Consider the following 10727-nt stretch of genomic DNA (forward strand, 5'->3'; position numbering starts at 1 on the left):
CTTAGATAGCACAGCCTGTGGGTCGTGTGGGACTAGACCAGCGCCTCTAAAGCCAGCTTGGATATTCTCCTTCGTGATAGACTGCTCAAAAGCAGTCTTAAAGGCTGGTAGGAAGGTCTCTTTGCTGATATAGTGGGTGCGGTTGCGTGCCAAGCCTGAAATAGCGTCGCCATACTTGCGCTTTAACGGCGAGAAGCAGGCGACGTTAAGGGGCTGCAACAGGTAAGACGAGTGCGCAGGCATGCAGAGAAGCACAATATTCTTCTCCTTGCAAAGATCTTGGAAATTGACAGAGTAGTGGCTCTTATGGCCATTAATAATGAGCAGTCGATACCCACCCATAGTAGAGCTCTTTGTATGGGTATTAAAGTGCTCTAACTAGGCAAGACTAAGCTAATTATTTGTCTAGCTATTAGGACTGACTTTAAGAACCTAGTTAGCAGGCAAATCCTCAAACTAGACGTTAATAAGCACCTTGCCCGCAAAGACAACGAAGGGTGGTATTTGGCGACCCAACGCGCCCACGCCTTAGATCACAGTAACCCACTCACGGTTGCCTAGCTGTATCTGCTTCTTTTTTCTATATCCTTTTAATGCTGTAATAACTAACTGTAATAAAATCTTGCCTATTATAAAGCTAGTCTTGTCAAAGTTGTAGATATCGTCGTCCACAATACCCCACTTCTGCCTTGTCGCCTGGACTAAGTCGAACTAGCGCTGGATAGCCACTAGATCCTCGCAGGCGGCTCGCTAGTGATTATAGGGACGGCTCTAGCGCGTATAGAGCTCAGGAGTCCGCTTAACGAAGTTGTTAACCTAGTTCTTGCCAACAGGGTTGCCACTACGCTCCTGTTACGAACCTGAGGAAGGGACACAGCGCAAGATATGGAAAGAAGGAAGGAAGCAGCCCATGTCAAGACCTCTTTCATTGACCATGGCAAAGTAGCCAATGACGCAAGTGCGGACCCTACGTTCCATACGCTTGGCGGAACGCCACCACGAAACAAGTCACGTGTGTTCCGCATGTTCCACGTTGTTGCGCAAAGTTCCACGCACGGAACATCATGAAACTATATGGAACATATGGAACATATAGGTATATAGGAATAGGCATTAAACCCTTATAGCTCGATGTGTTCAACTTAAGTTACAAGTACAAGTACAATACAGACATTATACTTGCAGAGACACTGTTCATATTACCCTGTTGCTTCATCCGCGAAAACCAACCTAAGAAGAGTCTTAACACCAGAAGTCTTATATCACTTCTACTTAAGATTCATACTCTTAACACTTTGAACACCCTCACGATGAGCGACATTGTTATGAACACACCGGAGTCTTCCCAGACTGGAGGCATGATCAAGAATTCCAACAAACCAGACCTTTACCACGGCGAACGCCACAAACTGGAAACATAGATCCTCCAGGTTGATCGATACTTTCACCTCGCGGGAGATAGCATTAAAGACAACGACAAGGTTATCTAGGCTACTACTTTCTTCCGAGGAGACGCTGAAAAATGGGTCACCCCTATCATCAAACGATACATGGATACGAGCACTACCGACGGAGACAATACACGACTGGTGCACGATTAGGACCTATTTAAGGAAAAATTACGACAAAACTTCTCACCCTTTAAGGAATTGGTTATCGCAGAACAAAAGATTCAGTCACTTAAGCAAACAAGATCTGCCGCCGAATACACCACGATGTTCCAACAATACTCGACAATCATTGGATGGGACAACAATGCACTAATGCGCATGTACCGACAAGGCCTGAAGCCAATAGTACGCAGGGAACTTATGAGAAGTGGAGCCAACATCGACACTCTAGAAGAACTCACAAAAGAAGCTGTTCGACTTAACAACGAACTGTACGAACTGGCACTTAAAGAACGACTCTTCAACAGACAATCCTATAAGGAGGATAGGAACAATCAATCACGACAACAACAACCTCGACGTTCAACCCCTAACATAGGACGGCAGCAAAGCCATACACCCCAAACTCCAGGATCTTACCATAGATACAGTGCGCAACTTATGCACCTTAACAACATCATAAAAGGAAATAGGTTTAGAAGGGCTAAGCCTAAGGAAGGACCTAAGGGTCAGCACAGCAAGAGTATCACTTGCTATGCCTGTGGCAAGGAAGGTCACATGGCACGGGACTGTCGAAACAAGAACAAAGTCACCCAACAGTTGAACGTTATCCACAAGGACTCTGGCCTAGACGACGGCGAGTCATGGAACATTATCACCCAAGCCTAAGTCAAGTACAATCCACACGACGAAGAAACTATCTCAGGACTTGAGGACTTGATGCTCACGACTACAGAAAGCAGCGATGAGGAAGAAAACCCACGCAGCAAGGAAGGAAACCCGCTAAGCGATGAGGAATACAAGACGCTAGCAGAGGAACAGGAGTTTCCCGCGGCCACTACGAAACACGAGAAGATGGTCCGATTCAAGGAAAAGAACTAACCACCTACGCCAAAGCCAGCAGAGCTTGAACTAGCACAAGAAGAACCCTAATAGGATCTTGTACAACACGACAACCTAAGTAAACTCCAATAGGCACAGAGGGCACAAGAATCATGGCGACAATCTCAGCAGGCGCAACAAGTCATCAACACCTGGTACTAGTACGACGCGCGCAATGCCCACCACGCTAAGCTATCATGGACCGCATGCACACACGAATACTGTCTAGCCCACTACTCCGAAAAACAATACTTAGGATGGAGCCCTAAAACTATCAAAGGACACCCTAAGTGCAAATACCACTAGTTCGAATGCGTAGATGACACATGTCCAAAACATCTATGGGATAAGAGGGAAAAGGCATACTTCCCAGGACATGAAGACCCACAGGAGGTCATACAGATGCAAATGGTATACCGGGTAGAGTACGCAGACGACTACGCGTACGAGTGCCGACAACCTAACTGGCACACATGCCTCAAGAATGAGTGCGATTTACATAGGAAAGAAAAGAACTACCACGGATTTGCAAAGTCTTTTTTAGGCCAGCGCCACGAAGGCAGGGCCTAGCCAGGGCAATTAACGCAATAGAACCCCTAGGACTGATAAAGCTCGCAGTAGAGCTCAACAACGTACGGATGCAGGCACTAGTGGACTTAGGATCACAGGCGAATTACGTTTCAGCGCACGCAGTTAGGGAAGCCAGACTTACCCAGCTACGGAAACAACAGCCATACCCACTACATGTTGCCAACGGCGAACCAATGCCGAATGAAGAAAGAATAACACACGAGGTCAGACAAGTGACACTCAGCATCCAAGAGCATGAGGAGAAGATAGACCTAGACGTCTTTGGACTAGCTACCCACGACATCATATTAGGACTCCCATAGCTACGAGAACACAACCCGCGGATCGACTGGAAGTCGAAGGTGTTCCAATTTGAGTGCTGCGGAACGGACGCACCCGCAAGCCAGCCTACGCATTGGCAGAGTTCGATGGTAGATGAGAGTAACATTGCCAAGCAGTGCAATATCGCAGAGAGAAAAGCGAACTCGACGAAGACTAGTTCCCAGTGTAGGAAGGTCGACTCAGCAGATACCGAAACTAGGCCAACAGATCACGAAGCTAGAGTACAGGAGAATAGCGCAACTCCAGAAATCCCTGAACCATACAAGGAATACGAGCATCTATTTTAGGAAGTGGTAGACGAACAAGCGTTACCAAAGCATCAACCCTGGGACCATAGGATCGTCCTACAGGAAGGAAAGCAACCGACTTTCGGCCCAATATACGGATTATCGGAAAAAGAGCTAGAAACGCTCAGAGAATACATTAGGAAAGCCCAAGCAAAAGGCTACATACGACCGTCAACCTCACCAGCAGGTTACCCAATTATGTTCGTACCAAAGAAGGACGGCAAACTCAGACTATGCGTCGACTACCGCAAGCTGAATGACATTACGGTTAAGAATCAATACCCATTACCTAACATACACGAGCTTAGGGATCGATTATCTCGAGCAAAGATCTTCACGGCATTAGATCTCTGAGATGGATACTACCTTATTAGAATCGCGAAAGGTAAAGAATAGAAAACGGCTTTTAGGACACGATACGGACACTATAAATACACCGTTATGCCGTTTAGGCTCACGAACGCCTTAGCAACGTTTCAGGAACTTATCAATAACGTGTTGAGAGAATACCTAGATATTTTTGTTATTGTATACCTAGACGATATCCTAATCTACTCTAAGAATAAAAAGGACCACACTAAGCACGTTAAGTTGGTACTAAGGGCCCTTAACGAGTTTAGCCTTCGACTCAAACTAGAGAAGTGTGAATTCCACAGGACTAAGGTCAACTTCCTAGGTTACGTAGTAGGAATTGATGGAGTACAGATGAGCGACGAAAAGATCGAAGTTATCAAGAACTGGCCAACACCAAAAACAGTCACAGACATCCAATCCTTCTTAGGATTTGTGAACTTCAACAGGCAGTTTATCAAGGACTTCTTAGAGATCGCGATACCACTAACGCGACTTACTAGAAAGGATACCCCATGGAATTGGGACGACAGAACAGAAGAAGCATTTCAGAAGCTCAAGAAAGCATGCATTACGCCACCATGCTTTAGGATATTTATTCCAGGATTACTAACGAAATTTGAAACAGACGCCTTAGACCTAGCTCTAGGAGGATGTGCCAGCATACTCATGGACGGCAAATGGCACCTAGTAGCATATTACTCAAGAAAGTTCTCAGGACCAGAAGAACGCTACAATGTACACGACAAGGAACTACTCGCGATAGTAGCATGCCTACAACACTGGAGAATATATGCAGAAAGCTGCTCAGAACTCACTATCTACACGGATCACAAGAACCTAGTACACTTCACTACGACGAAGGTACTCAATCGAAGACAGACCCGATGGGCTGAACTATTAGGACAATACAAGTTCAAGATTGTCTACACCCCAGGAAAAGAAAACGGAAGAGCCGACGCTCTTAGCCGACGACACGACGTCGCAGGAACTAAAACAACAGTTAGCAGACCAATACTGAAGATAAACCAAGACGGGACAATGGGACCTACACACGATATCAACAACATCATGACTATCAAGAACGAAGTACCTAAAGAATTGCAAAAGGCAATTATAAGGCAACACCACGACGATCCAGTACACAGACACCCAGGAATTACTAGAATAATGGAACTAATCCAAAGGAACTACAAGTTCAGAGGAATGAAAGACAAGATCGCATCTTACATCGCCAAATGCGAAGACTGCAAGAAGAACAAGCATAGTACTCATGCACCTTACAGAGAAATGCAAGCTCAAGAGCTACCACAAGAACCGTGGGCAGACATCTCCATGGACTTTGTTACAGGCCTACCAGTCTCAAGAGACCCTGCAACCAAGGTCGTATACGACGCGATACTAGTTGTAGTAGACAGGTTCACTAAACAAGCCAAGTACATACTATTTAGAAAGAACTATACAGCAGTAGATCTTGCACACATCATTAACGACAGAATCATTCGACACCATGGAATACCAAAGACAATTATTAGTGACAGAGACAAGCTCTTCACATCAAACTTTTGGACGACACTACTAGCTGCGATAGGCACGAAGCGCAAGCTATCAACAGCGTATCACCCACAAACGGACGGACAAACAGAAAGAACGAACAGAACCATGAAAACATACCTCAGGATCTATGTCAACTATCAGCAAGACAATTAGGTACAATTACTACCTATGGCACAGATGGCCTACAACAACAAAGTATCGGAATTAACAGGAAAAACACCTTTTACGCAAACCACGGGAGACACCCAAATCTCTTTACTAGAACATATCCAAGTTAGAAAACAGAAGCAGCTATAGTTACAGCTGAAGAACTGAAGAAAACACACGAAGAACTCCGAGAAGCACTCGAGAAAGCTTAGCGATAGAGCATTTCATATGTCAACAAGAAACGAAAAATGGCACCTTAGCTAAAGAAGGGGGATAGAGTATACCTACTCACAAAAAATCTTCGAACGAAACGACCAAGCAAAGGACTAGATCACACCAAGGTCGGACCATTTTTGATTCTCGATCAGAAAGGACTAGTAACATACACACTCGATCTACCACTAGATGCGAAGATACACCCAAGATTCTATATTAGCCTATTAGAACTAGCAGACCCCGAAACGCCACTACAAAAAACATTTCACTACGAACCCAAAGAAGAAAACGAATTCGAAATCGAGGAAATTCTCGCACACTGCGCGACAAACTAAGGAATGGAATACCTAATTAAATAGTTAGGATACCCCAACAGCGAAAACACATAGGAACCTAGAACCAACCTTACAAACTGCCACCAGAAACTAGCATAGTATCACCAACAGCTTTAGCAAACCCAGGATCGCCCTTGAGGAAAGTAGGCATAAAGACACTCCAATCCAAAGCAGGAGTACCAGGCATAAGACCACCCTCCAAGGTCGCTACTTCCTTATTCGCCCACTCTATTGCCTCTAAGGCCTCGATGTTATCTACAAACTTGCCTGCATCGTTAACCTACTTTTGTTCACGACGCTTTAGGATTTTCCTTTATTGACGAAGACGATCTTTCTTACGACGAGCCGCTACTAGCGCCTCTAGAGCTGCAGCCTCCGCTGCATCCGCTTCAGACTCTTGCTGATTAAGGCGTGCAATTTCTTGATCCAATTTTTCGAAATTCGGAACTGGAATCTCTACCGGCACGCACGACTCGACACCATTACGATAACAATTCCCACACTCCTTTTTTAACGACGACATTCAGCATTCCAAATTCTTCTTTGCGTAGTACTAACAGGACACTATCGCGATAATACTAGTTTGGTTAATTCGGTCACCAACGGAATAACGATAAGCAGTAGTTCTGGAAACCATGACAGTTAGCTCATGAGGATATGAAGCTAGGAAGGGGAGGATAGTGTTACGAACCTGAGGAAGGGACACAGCGCAAGATATGGAAAGAAGGAAGGAAGCAGCCCATGTCAAGACCTCTTTTATTGACTATGGCAAAGTAGCTAATGACGCAAGTGCGGACCCCACGTTCCATACGCTTGGCGGAACGCCACCACGAAACAAGTCACGTGTGTTCTGCATGTTCCACGTTGTTGCGCAAAGTTCTACGCATGGAACATCATGAAACCATATGGAACATATGGAACATACAGGTATATAGGAATAGGCATTGAACCCTTATGGCTTAATGTGTTCAACTTAAGTTACGAGTACAAGTACAATACAGACATTATACTTGCAGAGACACTGTTCATATTACCCTGTTGCTTCATCCGCGAAAACCAACCTAAGAAGAGTCTTAACACCAGAAGTCTTATATCACTTCTACTTAAGATTCATACTCTTAACAGACCTTCCCTCCTTAAGCGCAGCATTCTTGGTACCACGCATTATAGAGGATAACTCTCTCTAGGTTTATTAGAAGTTTGTGTTAATCTCTAGCTTAGCGTATAATAGCAAAAAAAAGAAAGCTCTTATTAGTATATTAATAGTCTTTCTTAACTACCTATTAGAAAGCATTATTAATCTTAGTGTTGTTGTTAATTATAGTGTTGTCTAGTGTTTAGTTAATTAGCTTAGCGGCTGCTTAGTCTAATAGGTAGTTATATGTCCTCGTGCATACGCTCTATAGTAGAGGTGGATTAGGGAAAGTGTTTCCTATAGAACTATAGCGCGGTTCTTAGGCCTTCTTAGTAAGGGCATCTACCTTTTGTGCTACTAAGGTACTAGCGTAGATAGTCTCTATCTCTAATATTGCTAGAGTAGTCTACTAAGATGGTGTCTAAGGTGCGCTTAGTGATCTAGTAAGTGGCTAAGAAAGTCTAGGGCTAATGCGGATTTAGGCTTTGTGTAGAATAATTAAGCGCCACTTTAGGTAACGCTTTATGCCTTAGCTCTAGAGTTCCTTATTGCTAATGTTCTTGTAATGGGCGGGCCCAACGGGCCGAGCGTACGACTACTTACGCCATCCATAGCCAAAAAGGCAGTAACAAGACTTCAAGCTTCTTGAAGTCTAGGTAGTCGTATAGATATACTCGATCACACACACACTTTAGGCGTAGCCTCTTACAGTTCTCTACCGTGCGTAGTAGAGTAATATTGCCTATAGTTAAGAAGTTATTAGTGATCTCTATCTAGAAGTCGTGGTGTTAATTCAGGCTTCTGTCCTTATTACAGGTTTAATAGTTTAAGACTATCTTCTTAAGGTTATATGCGAGGTTGTTTAGTCTAATACCTATATTAGCTACTATCTTCCTTAGCTCTACTACTTATTGTAGTAACATGCTTGCTAGCTTTGTGTTATTAAAGTTTTGTTAAGTAAAGTTGCATAGTTCTTAATACACTATTTTAATCTTAGACTAATTACCTATATTAATAAAATAATACTTCTTAACGTTAGGCTATATAGCTTAGAGGTAAGAGTTAAGATTAACTAGTTCTACTACATCCTTTAAGTCTATACGTCTAAGGGTGATTGCTATATTTATAATTCCTTAATAGCTAAGAGTAACGCTTAGGGTGTGTAGGACTAAATATTCTTCTATAAAACCTAGTTCCTATCTCTTAATCTTCTCTAGGGCGCTTAAGATTTTATAAACGCGCTTTTTCTACACATCTTTAGTAGTGCCTAGAATTAGGTATTGTTCTCTAAACTTAGCCTTACCTCTATACTTAGCTATTACCTCTAGCATATCTTTAAAGATAGCCCTAGCCTTTAGGATTATAGCTAGAACTTAGTTAAAGTGGATAGTAGCGTTACCTATCTAGCTATCTATTATTACCTTCTTCTATTGTAGATTTGCATTCCTTAGTTGCTATATCTATTATTCTTATTATTATAGGTTGCTAAATAGAGTAGGTCCTATTGCTAGAAGCTTAATCTTATTATTAGTAAAGTTAGGGAAACGCGTGTAGAGTTTAGCAAGAGATGTAGGCAACGTGTATAGTACTATTGCTGCTAAAGATCTGCTAATCTTTATGTTGCTTATTAGCTTTAGTAGTTCTAGCGTCTTTAATACTTCTAGACCCGCTAACTGCGCGCGCTAGCGGTTTAGAGTTTACAGGTTCTTATTAATTAATTCTAAAGGCGTTAGGGCTCGCCCCTTACCTTTAGCACCGCTTATAGTATTTGTATTATTTAGGTAGTTCTTAATAATGTTCTTAATAGAGTAGGATGCGAAATTAATTGTAAGGTGGCGAAGAAGAGAGTAGGGGCGGCGTGTCCTTCTATATTTACACTAGCTTAGCAGTGAGTGTTTACCTTTACCTTTACCTCTACCCGCCTTAACCTACTTTTCTTGTTGTAATTTCCTCTTCTAATTTTATTATCTAATAATCCTAGATAATTATTTGCTACTTAAGTACCTACTTCTGCGGCCTATTGTGCTATTGTTCCTAGGGCAAGTTAGTAAGGCGTAGATGCTAGGTTCTTAGGTGCTAACCTAGGGTCTATACTCTAGCTAACTTGCTTTATGTTCTTTTTTGAATAACCTTATTTTTCTCCTTTCTTATTATTCTAACTTCTTAATTCTTTCTATGCTATCTTCTACTTTCTATGTTTAATAATTTAGTTATTTAGTAGCTATATTTAACTACCACTTGCTCCCCCCTACTAAAACACTATAGCCTGTCCTATAGGCCCCTTTGTTATATAGCAAGCTATGTATTCCTTTAGAGTTTGTTTTCTTTGCTTCTTTATTCTAAGCCTAGTAATTGTCTTTTAATATATAATTACTAGGTTCTTAAGAGCAAACTTAGTGTTTACTATTATCGCTATTATTACTCTAAATTTAATGTGCTAGAATTTAAATTTCTAAAGTCTTGCCTATATGCTCTTCTTTCTTCCTCTATTAGCTTCCTTATAATTACAACTTTAGGGTTTTCTAGCTGTAGTTAGTTGTTCTATCTTAACCCCCTTTCCTCTGCTTCTAGGGGCGCCTCTAGCGGTGGCTAAGTGACCTTATTCTAGAGTTCTAGGTCCTATAGCTTAGCCATTCCTCTGTCCTTTTCCTGTACATCTTCTTAGCTTCTTTAATAGAATATTTTCAGCCTCTATCTAGGCGTTATATAGGGCAAAAGTGTGCTATGTAGATCTTTAAGCTAGTACGTTCCTCTTTCTTATTCTACGCTTGCTACTCTATATAGCCCTAACTACCTATAGTTAAGCTTCTTATTTCTTAATATATTAATTTCCCTTAGAGAGTTCTATAGGAGCACTAAGCTCTCTAGTTAGATTTCCTCCCTTCTTACTTTTTTTATATTATCCTAATACTCCTTCTTTCTTGCTCGCATCTAGTTTATTTTTGCTACTACATCTTTTGTGAACTAGTTCTATAGGTCTAGCTATATTGCCCTAACTGCTAATAGTTGTTCTTAGTTTTTCACTTCCCTAAATAGTAACGTTTGCTATGTAGGTAGTGCTAGGTTAATTAGGAGCATAGGGTTCTAGCTTGTTACTAATTAAAATAGTGAGTAACCTATCTATTCTTGTGTTAACATTTAGTCCGCCTATAGTACTATTTCTAAGTTTAGCACCTATAGGCCTAGTAGTTTTGCTAGTGCATTTATAATTAGTTTATGGCCTCCTTCTGTCTTCCTTATTACTTATAGGTTATGCCTAGAAGCTTGCACTCTTTTAATGCGGTAAATAGAAGAT

The sequence above is a fragment of the Exserohilum turcica genome, assembly GCF_000359705.1.
Source record: "Exserohilum turcica Et28A unplaced genomic scaffold SETTUscaffold_8, whole genome shotgun sequence".
Lineage (NCBI taxonomy): Eukaryota > Fungi > Ascomycota > Dothideomycetes > Pleosporales > Pleosporaceae > Exserohilum > Exserohilum turcicum.